At 42.2% G+C, this 15,638-nt stretch overlaps 1 protein-coding gene across 1 annotated transcript in view; it reads right to left on the bottom strand.

The window, feature by feature from the left end:
- Nucleotides 1-15,638, bottom strand: part of LOC125753964 (collagen alpha-1(I) chain-like) — a 123,489-nt gene that overhangs the window by 56,519 nt on the left and 51,332 nt on the right. The window contains exons 4-5 of the mRNA XM_049103733.1: nucleotides 9,711-9,767; nucleotides 8,526-8,645 (exon numbers count right to left, since the gene is read on the bottom strand). The gene's annotated coding sequence lies outside the window, so the exon portion shown is untranslated. The remainder of the gene's footprint in view (nucleotides 1-8,525; nucleotides 8,646-9,710; nucleotides 9,768-15,638) is intronic.

Here is a 15,638-nt window from a genome sequence, read left to right as displayed (position 1 = left end):
TAGGAAAAGGTGCATGATATCTGGCTATTGCATGTGGTTTGGAACAGGGACTTTGGAACACAGCTATCCCCTAAAATATATACTCAAATATATACTTTATTTTGACTGATCTCTTTTTCAGCTCTGTTCATAGAGAATAGAAATTTTGCTCCACTTTAAGTAAAGTGTAAATCTTTTTCTTAAAGGGAGACTGCTTGGGCAGCCCAAGTGGCTCAGCGGGTTAGCGCCGCCTTCAGCCCAGGGCGTGATCCTGGAGACTGGGGATAGATTCCCACGTCAGGCTCCCTGGAGGGAGCCTGCTTCTCCCTCTGCTTGTGTCTCTGCCTCTCTCTTTGTCTCTCTCTGTGTCTCTCATGAATAAATAAATAAAATCTTTAAAAAAGGGGGGGGGATACTGTTCTAGTAACTTTTACATTAGGATGATTCAATGACATTGGTAATTTTCATTTCAGGAAATTTTATGTCTGTTCCTTAGGGACATTCTGTATTGTGATTATTGCTCAGAGCATGGTCTTTCTCTTGGTAACCAAAATGCCTCACCAGTCTGTGATTAAAGCTAAGATCATATGTCCTCCAATGTCCAAAGTGCTTTCCCATTTCTAAGAATCCCACTTATGTCTCAACCCTACCACAAATATTATCAGTATTTGTCCATAAGTTGGTCCTCCAGGTAGCTTGCCTGCTGCCCACAGAGAGAGCAGAACTCAGATGCTCCCCTAAAGGTAGACTGCAACTACAATCATCAGTGCACCTTTCTAAAGATCCTGCTTGTCCGCAGTGCCACCAGTTGGCCGTCTGCTTTGCCAATGCTAAAGCCCTCGGAGTTCTGGAGAGATGTGACTGATAGGCTAACTGTTCCTATTGACCTGCAGGGGCTTACCCACCATTGCTGTCTTGACCTGCAGAGGCTTACCCACCATTGCTGGCTGTGGCTACTTTCCAACTACCTGGCAGTTCACAGAACTGAGATTCTATCTGAGCTACCAGCTTTGCAAATGCAGTTTGTGTCCAATTCAACCACATTTGAGGTGGTCTGAAAAATACAGTGGAAGACACCTTCTAAATCCCCTTCATCTAGAGGAAGGGCTATGCATTCACTTTCCTCTGAAGAGTAGTTTGAGACCCAAAACAGGTCAGGTAGATGTTTCCAACTCTGGAGAAGCTCCCTGACCTTAAAAGCAGATCTCATAAGCTATACCACTTGAAGCCCTGGATCCCAAACTCAAATGAAGATGTGATAATTCTACACTTAAAACTATCATTCAGAAGAAACAAAAAAAAATCATTCAGTAATAGAATGGAATGGCAGGAACTAACTAGTTTATGTGAATCACAGGATAGTGTTGCACATAACAAGCTCCCATTCACCTTCCTTTTAATACTGATAATATGAATATATCAAAATCTCTCAAAAGAGAGCAGAAAGTTTTCCCCGAACAGCACTCAGGAAGAATTGCAGGACTTCCTCTCTCCATGGGCCTGTGGAACATTAAGGTTGGTACACAAAGTATATAGATTAAAGCTGTGGTTTCTGCTACAAAATACCCTCATAATAAAGAGGAGATAAAGACCATCACAATGATCAATAGAGCAAACATTGATTTTTTTTATACAGTCACCTAGTAAAGGGAGACACATCAATCCCTCAGGGGAAGAAGTCAGTGTGGAAGTGAAGGCGAGAACGAGAGTTACATTTAATATCAGCAATGGGTGGGTCATTGTATCTACACAAAATAAGGACCAAAGCTGCTCCCCGGATCAGATGAGTCCATGTGTCCATGCACTGTTGCTTAAACCAATTCCAGCTGTTCACTGGTCAGGAGAGTCTTCATTTGGCTGGTGTTTGACAGAGGGGTGTCACAAGATTCCCACTGCTTCCTCATCTCCAGCTGGTACTGAGACCTGCTCTGTACCCTATGCCACTCTAGGCATTTGGGTCCCACTGACGGAGAGAGCATTAGCAAAATAGTGATCAACTCATACAGCTACATCTTTAGAATAGTGAACCTCATGGGGCTTTTTCTTATAATGTCCCTGGAAGTATGTCAAGTTCATAAATCCAAAACAATTCAGATAAAGCAATTCCATGAAGGACCCAAGCCATGAAGCCCAGGCATGCAGCTTATGATCATCTGTCTTTACAAGAATTAGAGTAGAAGGAGGAAGAAATTCTACCAAGGCAAGGAAGGATAATGGCAAGAAAAGGAGAGAAGGACCCTTTAGGCATGAGGAACAGCATGACCACCTGAAAGTGCATGATGCATCCATGGGGCACCATGAGCTTTCCCTGAGACCCTGTCAAGTCCTCCACGCCCTTAACAGCCAGAAAGCCTAAAATTCCCTCCATAGGAAACAGTGAAGTATTGCTTAAAATGGGTATTTCAGAAGCTACATAATTTTTAAAATATATTCCAGTGAATGTGTAAGACTATTAAAATATAGTCTTTACTAACATTTCCTCTCTCTTTATATGACATAGTTCTTGCAGTGGCTGTAAACAGCTACAACTTTCATGAAATATGATTTCTTTGTGTATTATGAAGGGCCTGTGGTAGGCTAGTTGGCTCTTCTCTCAAACCTTAATTGCACACTAGCCACTCAAGGATCTTGTCAAAATGCAGATTCTGATCCAGTAGCCTGGGGAGGAATGTGAGATATAGTATTTTTCACAACTCTCAGGTGATGCCCATGCATTTGATTCAAGGACCACACTTTGATTAACAAGATTTCAAGTCTTAAATTTTGATCACCTCGAATCAGACATGACACTGATTTATTTAAAACCTTAATTATGAGACAAGAATCGTTACTTTCTCAGACTTGCCTCTTTCTCTCTCTCGCTCTCAATTTAAAGTGATCTTAATAACAGTAATAATAAAGTAATTGTTTCTACCTAACCTGTAGTTGGCCTCTTATTCTAAAAAAAAAAAAAAAAAAGAAAAAAAAAAGATTCACAACAGTTGTGTTTTTGGTTTCAAAGGAGAAAAAAACACTTTATTGATATTACAAAAATCTAATAGAAATGCAAAGAAGAAAAGGGAAATCTACACATAGAAGAGGGAGATAGTAAGCAGTAAATAAGAATAAGACAGAGTTACATCAAATCAAATACAACACCCAACTTCATCAGCTGGGGAAGCCCCTTAGAGAGAGCCAGGCTGGAGTCCTGATTGAGAATCCTGGGCAGAACATCCTCCCCTCAGGTAAGACCTCCAACTGATCATCCCCATGAAGGGCCATATTTATAGTGCAAATGATGGAGTCTGAAGTTAAACATTTTTTGCCTACATGCAGTTTGGAGTGAGTGGCATTTCTATGTTATCATATCTTTACATCTTCAAGGAGCCTGGGCCTTACGTGCTTGCCTCCTCTTCCACATTCTAAATTTTTTTTTTAATTTTTATTTATTTGTGATAGTCACAGAGAGAGAGAGAGATAATGAGGCAGAGACACAGGCAGAGCGAGAAAAAGGCTCCATGCACCGGGAGTCCGACGTGGGATTCGATCCTGGGTCTCCAGGATCACGCCCTGGGCCAAAGGCAGGCGCCAAACCGCTGCACCACCCAGGGATCCCATCTTCCACATTCTATTCATGGGGGGCCAGCCCAGCCCAGAGCTAGAGGGGAGGCAAGGCAAATTCTATAGCTCTCGGTCTCCAGACGAGAAGGGCCAGTTCTGACCTGGAGGCCAGCGATGTAACCTAACTGGGCTCCAGAGGTCACTTATGCAGCACAAGTCTTATTGACAACATTCTTTAGTCTGCCTGCATACGAGCAGGTCAGGGTGGTTAGTTACACACGACAAATCACAGAAACCTCCAAAGGCATTCAAATTGGCAAAGAAGAAGTCAAACTCTCCCTCTTCGCAGATGACATGATACTCTACATAGAAAACCCAAAACACTCTACCCCAAGATTGCTAGAACTCATACAGCAATTTGGTAGCGTGGCAGGATACAAAATCAGTGCCCAGAAATCAATGGCATTTCTATACACTAACAATGAGACTGAAGAAAGAGAAATTCAGGAGTCAATCCCATTTACAATAGCACCCAAAAGCATAAGATACCTAGGAATAAACCTAACCAAAGAGATAAAGGATCTATACCCTAAAAACTATAGAACACTTCTGAAAGAAATTGAAGAAGACACAAAGAGATGGAAAAATATTCCATGCTCATGGATTGGCAGAATTAACATTGTGAAAATGTCAATGTTACCCAGGGCAATTTACACGTTTAATGCAATCCCTATCAAAATACCATGGACTTTATTCAGAGAGTTAGAACAAATTATTTTAAGATTTGTGTGGAATCAGAAAAGACCCCGAATAGCCAGGGGAATTTTAAAAAAGAAAACCAGAGCTGGGGGCATCACAATGCCAGATTTCAGGTTGTACTACAAAGCTGTGGTCATCAAGACAGTGTGGTACTGGCACAAAAACAGACACATAGATCAATGGAACAGAATAGAGAACCCAGAAGTGGACCCTGAACTTTATGGTCAACTAATATTCGATAAAGGAGGAAAGACTATCCATTGGAAGAAAGACAGTCTCTTCAATAAATGGTGCTGGGAAAATTGGACATCCACATGCAGAAGAATAAAACTAGACCACTCCCTTGCACCATACACAAAGATGAACTCAAAATGGATGAAAGATCTAAATGTGAGACAGGATTCCATCAAAATCCTAGAGGAGAACACAGGCAACACCCTTTTTGAACTCAGCCACAGTAACTTCTTGCAAGATACATCCACGAAGGCAAAAGAAACAAAAGCAAAAATGAACTATTGGGACTTCATCAAGATAAGAAGCTTTTGCACAGCAAAGGATACAGTCAACAAAACTCAAAGACAACCTACAGAATGGGAGAAGATATTTGCAAATGACATATCAGATAAAGGGCTAGTTTCCAAGATCTATAAAGAACTTATTAAACTCAACACCAAAGAAACAAACAATCCAATCATGAAATGGGCAAAGACATGAAGAGAAATCTCACAGAGGAAGACATAGACATGGCCAACCTTCACATGAGAAAATGCTCTGCATCACTTGCCATCAGGGAAATACAAATCAAAACCACAATGAGATACCACCTCACACCAGTGAGAATGGGGCAAATTAACAAGGCAGGAAACAACAAATGTTGGAGAGGATGTGGAGAAAAGGGAACCCTCTTACACTGTTGGTGGGAATGTGAACTGGTGCAGCCACTCTGGAAAACTGTGTGGAGGTTCCTCAAAGAGTTAAAAATAGACCTGCCCTACGACCCAGCAATTGCACTGCTGGGGATTTACCCCAAAGATTCAGATGCAATGAAACGCCAGGACACCTGCACCCCGATGTTTCTAGCAGCAATGTCCACAATAGCCAAAGTGTGGAAGGAGCCTCGGTGTCCATCGAAAGATGAATGGATCAAGAAGATGTGGTTTATGTATACAATGGAATATTACTCAGCCATTAGAAACAACAAATACCCACCATTTGCTTCAGTGTGGACGGAACTGGAGGGTATTCTGCTGAGTGAAGTAAGTCAGTCGGAGAAGGACAAACATTATATGGTCTCATTCATTTGGGGAATATAAATAATAGTGAAAGGGAATATAAGGGAAGGGAGAAGAAATGAGTAGGAAATATCAGAAAGGGAGACATAAAGACTCCTAACTCTGGGAAACGAACTAGGGGTGGTGGAAAGGGAGGAGGGCAGGAGGTGGGGGTGAATGGGTGATGGGCACTGAGGGGGGCACTTGTCGGGATGAGCACTGGGTGTTATTCTGTATGTTGGTAAATTGAACACCAATAAAAAATAAATTTATTAAAAAAAAAGAAACCTCCAACCACACAATATGCCTTTGTAGATATACCTTTGTAGATGACCAATAAATAGAAACTAAAGCCACACTAAGAAACATTTCTGGAGCTTTAGGCCAACTGATGTTTCTTCAATATTAAAGCATATTAGAATCATCTGGGGAGCTTGTTCAAATCCAGATTCCTGGGTCTCACCCCCAAAAGTTTGGATTCAGCAGGTCTGGAGTAAAACCTGAGAACGTGCACTTCTACTAAGATGATGCCACTATCTACGGTCTTCTTTCTGGGTATCAACGAGATAGGCTCATTCATCAAAGGACAGGCTCAAAGCAAATTTTATTGTTTAACTCAACATTGAAAATGGGATAACAATAAATTGTCTCTAAGTCAGAGGAAAGGAGTAAACGAAGTGATTTTTTTCCACTTTATTAGGAAAATTAACAAATAAAATTTTAAGTGTAATAATTCCCAGAAAAATAAATTCTTATATGACTTTGGAGTTTCAGAGATGATGGTAAAGACTCAAAATCCTGAAGCCTGAAATTTTCCATGTTGGGCAACTGCTCCAGGTCAGTTTTCCTGGTGCAAAGAACTAGGAATGGAGAAACAGGAAAGGAGGCTGAGGAAGGACAGACACAACCTGAGGCGATTGTCCCATGCCTGGGAGATCAGGTTTATTCTGGATTCTAAGACCTGCTAAAGGTGTCATGATCTGATGGATTTTAGAAAGTTATTTTGAGGTTGAAGTATGGAATGTTTAAGACAAATATGAAACTAAAAACCAGACATATTCTGAATACGACAAAAATCAGTTCTTCCCTTTTTTTTTCAAGTAAACTCCACACCAAGCTTGGAGCCCCCCAAGGGGCTTGAACTCACAACCCTGAGATCAAGGCCTGAGCTGAGATCAAGAATGGGATATTTAACTGACTGAGCCACCCAGGTGCCCCTAAAATCAGTTATTTTCAATATCCACGAGGTGTGGGAGGACACAATGTTTTATGAAAAGTCTTAGCTAGTTTATTCACCTTCAGTACATATCAGAGCACAAAAGTCTTTCAGTGGTTGCTTTTGGAAAGGAGAATTCCTGTAGAAGTCTAAAGGCTCACAGATACCTCCAACGCATTTTCCAAATAATGAAATCTGATTGTAGCTCAAAGGCACTGAAGTCAATCTACAACTAAATCAAGAAAACAGGTTTGATGATGGTAATAATGTTCAGTGACCATTGGTGATACATAAACTTACAGTGTTAATATAAACTTCAAACACAAAATTCCAGAATTTTTAATTAACTAAAAATCTGTTTACATTAAGTGGTGATTTAGAGAACCAATCATGTGTCTTTTAGGGTAAACACTTTATAACAGCATTTTTAAATACATATACACCACTAATCATGTGCTAAAAATGTTCTGCCCAAGGATAAGAGAGGTGAGATAGGTAAATGTGCAATTTGTTGTAATTTTTTTGTCCAAATTGGCACACTTTTTGAAAGTGAGGTGGGATATGTATTAATAATTATGCCAGGATACATGGTTTCCTGACTTTAGGTATAATGTGACTGGTGAATTTCAAAACATTTGTAATCTTTGTGTGAATAAACATGGCCTTAGGGTGGTGTTAGTCCAATTTAAAAGTCTCATACAAAAGCATTCCATGATAAATAATCTCATAACAGACACCCTCTGAAATTTCCAACTGGGAAGTAAATACGAGTAATCCTTTTTCCTGTAGTTGGGTGGTTTCACACATTCATATCAAAGCTATAGTTCCTATTGGTTTGAGGCTCTTTGATGAGAAAACTTTCTAAAATAAAACACAAATACAACTTCTCTTTAATTTCTATTCTAGGTTTGACCTTTACCAATAGCATTTAGTTTCTTTTGCCTTTTGACAGTAGCTTGGAAAGTATTAAAGGTCTGTGCAACTATGTTTTAATAATCTCTGCTATTCCTATTGTGTTATTCAAAAATGCTAACTTTATAGGTCAAATTTATTTGTATTTTCTGTTCTCCTTCTTTGACAATATAGCTAAATTCTTCCTAACTTTATTTTATTTTTTTAAAGATTTTATTTCTTTATGAGAGACACAGAGAGAGAGAGGCAGAGACACAGGCAGAGGGAGAAGCAGGCTCTATGCAGGGAGCCTGACGTAGGACTCGATCCCAGGTCACCAGGATCTCGCCCTGGGCTGAAGGCGGCGCTAAACCGCTGAGCCACCTGGACTGCCCTCTTCCTAATTTTAAAATAAAATATGGGTAAGCTTAGCTTCATAGCATACACACACACACACACACATTTTTGCATGTATTTATTGTTTTATGCAAAATCACTAAGCTCTACGTGCTAGCGTGCCACAGCTTTCTTAAAAACATTACTATCTTTTTTTTTTGGAGACACTAAACCTTTATTTATTTATTTTTTGTATATTTTTTTATTGGAGTTTGATTTGCCAACACATAGTATAATACCCAGTGCTCATCCCATCAAATGCCCCCCCTCAGTGCCCATCACCCAGTCACCCCATCCCCCCACTTACCTCCCCTTCTACTACCCCTTGTTTGTTTCCCAGAGTTAGGAGTCTCTCACGTTCTGTCACCCTCTCTGATATTCCTATCTCATTTGTACCCATGTGATTTTAACTTATGGAAGTGACTGTCACCATGAAGATGTCAATGCCATTGAAAGAAGAATTTATTACCTACATTTCCCAACAGAAGGGGGTGTGCTGATGCCACACAGGGCCACAGGCGCAGCACCAGGTTCTGGTCAGGAGTAGAAGTGGAGGGAGGAGAAAGCCTAGGCCAGATCCTTTATTGGGATTTCTGCAGGAAAGGCAAGACAGAACAGAGTGAACAGTTTAGGATTGTCTCATTTGGATAATTCTGGCAGGTTTTGGACTATGAGGTGGTCTCCAGTAGTCTGGTACCTGGAGCTGGAAAGATTTAGATAAAATATTGGCTTTGGGAAGTGGTCAGGAGTATAGACTGGGGATAGATGTTTGCATATGAAAAGCACACTCTATGGGTGTCTTTTGTTGTCTCTAAGAAATGGTTAGCTCCAAGATGGGCTATCCCAGCAGTTCCTACAAGATTTTTATGATGTCAGAATATCATAACATACAAAAAACTTTTAAAACATGATTATTATAATTTCATATTAACCCTAATGAGTTTATAGATTTAGTGGAACAAGAAAAAGAATAGTTGATATACAAATATTTGCCAAATACTGAAAAGGGCTACACAAAAGGCAAAGATTATAAAGATACTCTTTCTACTATTTTCCCCATTTCTGAGCTGAGTTCACATGACTGAATTGACAGTTGAACTAATTTAAGTGTGATTATCTTCCCCAATGGTCTTTATACAATCAATATGATCTACTGTGTTTTCAAAGTAATTCTATAACTGAACTCAAGGGGTTCACTTCTTGGAGTGCATTGAATTGAACATACCCCCAAAGAAATGTTAAAAGCAACAAATTTCTTATTGCTTGTTATAAGTAAAGAGACAGTGAGATAGCTCTCAAAGTGCTGTCTCCTGTGGGGTTAGTAAAAACAAAAAACAAAAAACAAAACAAAAAAAAAAAACTTTTATTCAGTGGTGTATATGAGGATGGAGATAGGGAATATGAATATACATTAAGAAACTTACACATATTCTATTGCTTAGGCACTTAGATTCAATTGTGTGTGCCTAGCATGTCAGCATGCTAGTTCATACATCTGTGTTCCAAAAATGGCGGAAAACTCCACCCATAGGAGGAGATCCTGGTATTATAATGAGTGAAATGTAAGTTCTAGAAAATTGAAGGGGGCTTTTGTGCAGGTGCTTAGCTCCAATCTGGCTCTAACTGGTACATACAACAGGTTATCAGGTGAGACATACCTTGCAAGGGGCTCTTATTTGAAACACTTAGCAGTCCCTGGGCTGGAACTGTTGGTTCTGCAAAACAAACAAACAAACAAACAAACAAACAAACAAAAAAGAAAACACATTCCTTCCCAGTTGTGTCCCTTCCTCCTCCTCCGCTTTCCTGATAGCTTTCAACCTTCTGATTTGAGTAACTTCCTTGTTGCATCCTCACTAACAATTCTGTCATGAATAGTCACTAAGTACTACTGTTGAGGCACAGGCTTGTAACTAGCTCTTCCTCATCATCAAAACACATGTTCTCAAAAGCTCAAGACTGCAGAACAGAAAACTTCATTAATAAATTCCAACTCTGGAGGGGAGGAGGGGCAAGATGGCGGAAGAGTAGGGTCCCCAAATCACCTGTCTCCACCAAATTACCTAGAAAACCTTTTAGAAAACCTTCAAATTATCCTGAAAATCTATGAATTCGGCCTGAGAATTAAAGAGAGACCAGCTGGAATGCTACAGTGAGAAGAGTCCGCTTTTCTATCAAGGTAGGAAGACGGGGAAAAAGAAATAAAGGAACAAAGGCCTCCAAGGGGGAGGGGCCCCGCGAGGAGCAGGGCTGAGGCCGGGGCGAGTGTCCCCAGGACAGGAGAGCCCCGTCCCGGAGGAGCAGGAGCTGCACCGACCTTCCCGGGGGAAGGGGGCTCGCAGGGAGGTGGAGCAGGACCCAGGAGGGTGGGGATGCCCTCGGGCTCCCGGGGACACTAACAGACACCTGCCCCCCGGAGAGTGCGCCGAGCTCCCTAAGGGCTGCAGCGCGCACGGGGGACCCGGAGCACCTCGGGGGGGCTCGGGGGCGGCTCCGCGGAGGGGGCTGCGGGACGGGAGCAGCTCGGGGGACTCGGGGGCGGCGGTGCGGGGCGGGAGCAGCTCGGGGGGGCTCGGGGGCGGCTCCGCGGAGGGGGCTGCGGGGCGGGAGCAGCTCGGGGGGGCTCGGGGCGGCTCCGCGGAGGGGGCTGCGGGGCGGGAGCAGCTCGGGGGGGCTCGGGGGCGGCTCCGCGGAGGGGGCTGCGGGGCGGGAGCAGCTCGGGGGGCTCGGGGGCGGCTCCGCGGAGGGGGCTGCGGGGCGGGAGCAGCTCGGGGGGCTCGGGGGCGGCTCCGCGGAGGGGGCTGCGGGGCGGGAGCAGCTCGGGGGGGCTCGGGGGCGGCTCCGCGGAGGGGGCTGCGGGGCGGGAGCAGCTCGGGGGGCTCGGGGGCGGCTCCGCGGAGGGGGCTGCAGGGCGGGAGCGCGAATCCAACAGCGCAGGCCCCAGAGCACAGGGCGCCGGGACACAGCCCAGGATCCGGCCTCCCCCGGGACAGGCAGAGGCCGGGAGGCCCGAGGACAGCAAGGACGCTCCCGCCCCAGCTGAGCAGATCAGCGGCCCCACCCGGAGCCTCCAGGCCCTGCAGACGGAGAGCTCCGGAGTTCCTGCGGGGGCTGAATCCAGGTTTCCAGAGCTGGCCCCGCCACTGGGGCTGTTGCTCCTGGGGCCTCACGGGGTAAACAACCCCCACCGAGCCCTGCACCAGGCAGGGGCACAGCAGCTCCCCCAACTGCTACACCTGAAAATCAGCACAACAGGCCCCTCCCCCAGAAGACCAGCTAGACTGACTGACAACTTCCAGGGGAAGCCAAGGGACTTAAAGTACACAGAATCAGAAGATACTCCTCCGTGGTTCTTTTTTTTTTTTTTTTTTTTTTTTGCTTTTTGATTTGTTTCCTTCCCCCACCCCCCTTTTTTCTCCTTTCTTTCTTTTTCTTTCTCTTTTTCTTCTTTTTTTTTCGTTTTTTTCTTCCTTTTTTTTCTCTCTTTTCTTTCCTTCTTTCTCTCCTCTCTTTTTCTCCTTTTCCCAGTACAACTTGCTTTTGGCCACTCTGCACTGAGCAAAATGACTAGAAGGAAAACCTCACCTCAAAAGAAAGAATCAGAAACAGTCCTCTCTCCCACAGAGTTACAAAATCTGGATTACAATTCAATGTCAGAAAGCCAATTCAGAAGCACTATTATACGGCTACTGGTGGCTCTAGAAAAAAGCATAAAGGACTCAAGAGACTTCATGACTGCAGAATTTAGAGCTAATCAGGCAGAAATTAAAAATCAATTGAATGAGATGCAATCCAAACTAGAAGTCCTAACGACGAGGGTTAATGAGGTGGAAGAACGAGTGAGTGACATAGAAGACAAGTTGATAGCAAAGAGGGAAACTGAGGAAAAAAGAGACAAACAATTAAAAGACCATGAAGATAGATTAAGGGAAATAAACGACAGCCTGAGGAAGAAAAACCTACGTTTAATTGGTGTTCCCGAGGGCGCCGAAAGGGACAGAGGGCCAGAATATGTATTTGAACAAATTCTAGCTGAAAACTTTCCTAATCTGGGAAGGGAAACAGGCATTCAGATCCAGGAAATAGAGAGATCCCCCCCTAAAATCAATAAAAACCGTTCAACAGCTCGACATTTAATAGTGAAGCTTGCAAATTCCAAAGATAAAGAGAGGATCCTTAAAGCAGCAAGAGACAAGAAATCCCTGACTTTTATGGGTAGGAGTATTAGGGTAACAGCAGACCTATCCACAGAGACCTGGCAGGCCAGAAAGGGCTGGCAGGATATATTCAGGGTCCTAAATGAGAAGAACATGCAACCAAGAATACTTTATCCAGCAAGGCTCTCATTCAAAATGGAAGGAGAGATAAAGAGCTTCCAAGACAGGCAGCAACTAAAAGAATATGTGACCTCCAAACCAGCTCTGCAAGAAATTTTAAGGGGGACTCTTAAAATTCCCCTTTAAGAAGAAGTTCAGTGGAACATTCCACAAAAACAAGGACTGAATAGTTATCATGATGACACTAAATTCATATCTCTCAATAGTAACTCTGAATGTGAACGGGCTTAATGACCCCATCAAAAGGCGCAGGGTTTCAGACTGGATAAAAAAGCAGGACCCATCTATTTGCTGTCTACAAGAGACTCATTTTAGACAGAAGGACACCTTCAGCCTGAAAATAAAAGGTTGGAGAACCATTTACCATTCGAATGGTCCTCAAAAGAAAGCAGGGGTAGCCATCCTTATATCAGATAAACTAAAATTTACCCCAAAGACTGTAGTGAGAGATGAAGAGGGACACTATATCATACTTAAAGGATCTATTCAACAAGAGGACGTAACAATACTCAATATATATGCCCCGAATGTGGGAACTGCCAAATATATAAATCAATTATTAACCAAAGTGAAGACATACTTAGATAATAATACACTTATACTTGGTGACTTCAATCTAGCTCTTTCTATACTCGATAGGTCTTCTAAGCACAACATCTCCAAAGAAACGAGAGCTTTAAATGATACACTGGACCAGATGGATTTCACAGATATCTACAGAACTTTACATCCAAACTCAACTGAATACACATTCTTCTCAAGTGCACATGGAACTTTCTCCAGAATAGACCACATGTTGGGTCACAAATCGGGTCTGAACCGATACCAAAAGATTGGGATTGTCCCCTGCATATTCTCAGACCATAATGCCTTGAAATTAGAACTAAATCACAACAAGAAGTTTGGAAGGACCTCAAACACGTGGAGGTTAAGGACCATCCTGCTAAAAGATAAAAGGGTCAACCAGGAAATTAAGGAAGAATTAAAAAGATTCATGGAAACTAATGAGAATGAAGATACAACCATCCAAAATCTTTGGGATGCAGCAAAAGCAGTCCTAAGGGGGAAATACATCGCAATACAAGCATCCATTCAAAAACTGGAAAGAACTCAACACAAAAGCTAACCTTACACATAAAGGAGCTAGAGAAAAAACAGCAAATAGATCCTACACCCAAGAGAAGAAGAGAGTTAATAAAGATTCGAGCAGAACTCAACGAAATCGAGACCAGAAGAACCATGGAACAGATCAACAGAACCAGGAGTTGGTTCTTTGAAAGAATTAATAAGATAGATAAACCATTAGCCAGCCTTATTAAAAAGAAGAGAGAGAAGACTCAAATTAATAAAATCATGAATGAGAAAGGAGAGATCACTACCAACACCAAAGAAATACAAACGATTTTAAAAACATATTATGAACAGCTATACGCCAATAACTTAGGCAATCTAGAAGAAATGGACGCATTCCTGGAAAGCCACAAACTACCAAAACTGGAACAGGAAGAAATAGAAAACCTTAACAGGCCAATAACCAGGGAGGAAATTGAAGCAGTCATCAAAAACCTCCCAAGAAACAAGAGTCCAGGGCCAGATGGCTTCCCAGGAGAATTCTATAAAATGTTTAAAGAAGAAACCATACCTATTCTCCTAAAGCTGTTTGGAAAGATAGAAAGAGATGGAGTACTTCCAAATTCGTTCTATGAGGCCAGCATCACCTTAATTCCAAAACCAGACAAAGACCCCACCAAAAAGGAGAATTACAGACCAATATCCCTGATGAACATGGATACAAAAATTCTCAACAAGATACTGGCCAATAGGATCCAAGAGTACATTATGAAAATTATTCACCATGACCAAGTAGGATTTATCCCTGGGACACAAGGCTGGTTCAACACCCGTAAAACAATCAATGTGATTCATCATATCAGCAAGAGAAAAACCAAGAAGCATATGATCCTCTCATTAGATGCAGAGAAAGCATTTGACAAAATACAGCATCCATTCCTGATCAAAACTCTTCAGAGTGTGTAGGGATAGAGGGAACATTCCTCGACATCTTAAGAGCCATCTATGAAAAGCCCACAGCAAATATCATTCTCAATGGGGAAGCACTGGGAGCCTTTCCCCTAAGATCAGGAACAAGACAGGGATGTCCACTCTCACCACTGCTGTTCAACATAGTACTGGAAGTCCTAGCCTCAGCAATCAGACAACAAAAAGACATTAAAGGCATTCAAATTGGCAAAGAAGAAGTCAAACTCTCCCTCTTCGCAGATGACATGATACTCTACATAGAAAACCCAAAAGTCTCCACCCCAAGATTGCTAGAACTCATACAGCAATTCGGTAGTGTGGCAGGATACAAAATCAATGCCCAGAAATCAGTGGCATTTCTATACACTAACAATGAGAATGAAGAAAGAGAAATTAAGGAGTCAATCCCATTTACAATTGCACCAAAAAGCATAAGATACCTAGGAATAAACCTAACCAAAGATGTAAAGGATCTATACCCTCAAAACTATAGAACACTTCTGAAAGAAATTGAGGAAGACACAAAGAGATGGAAAAATATTCCATGCTCATGGATTGGCAGAATTAATATTGTGAAAATGTCAATGTTACCCAGGGCAATATACACGTTTAATGCAATCCCTATCAAAATACCATGGACTTTCTTCAGAGAGTTAGAACAAATTATTTTAAGATTTGTGTGGAATCAGAAAAGACCCCGAATAGCCAGGGGAATTTTAAAAAAGAAAACCAGAGCTGGGGGCATCACAATGCCAGATTTCAGGTTGTACTACAAAGCTGTGGTCATCAAGACAGTGTGGTACTGGCACAAAAACAGACACATAGATCAGTGGAACAGAATAGAGAATCCAGAAGTTGACCCTGAACTTTATGGTCAACTAATATTCGATAAAGGAGGAAAGACTATCCATTGGAAGAAAGACAGTCTCTTCAATAAATGGTGCTGGGAAAATTGGACATCCACATGCAGAAGAATAAAACTAGACCACTCTCTTGCACCATACGCAAAGATAAACTCAAAATGGATGAAAGATCTAAATGTGAGACAAGATTCCATCAAAATCCTAGAGAAGAACACAGGCAACACCCTTTTTGAACTCGGCCATAGTAACTTCTTGCAAGATACATCCACGAAGGCAAAAGAAACAAAAGCAAAAATGAACTATTGGGACTTCATCAAGATAAGAAGCTTTTGCACAGCAAAGGATA

This window comes from Canis lupus, chromosome 29 (assembly GCF_003254725.2).
Source record: "Canis lupus dingo isolate Sandy chromosome 29, ASM325472v2, whole genome shotgun sequence".
NCBI lineage: Eukaryota > Metazoa > Chordata > Mammalia > Carnivora > Canidae > Canis > Canis lupus.
This window is presented reverse-complemented; position numbering and strand designations above follow the sequence as displayed.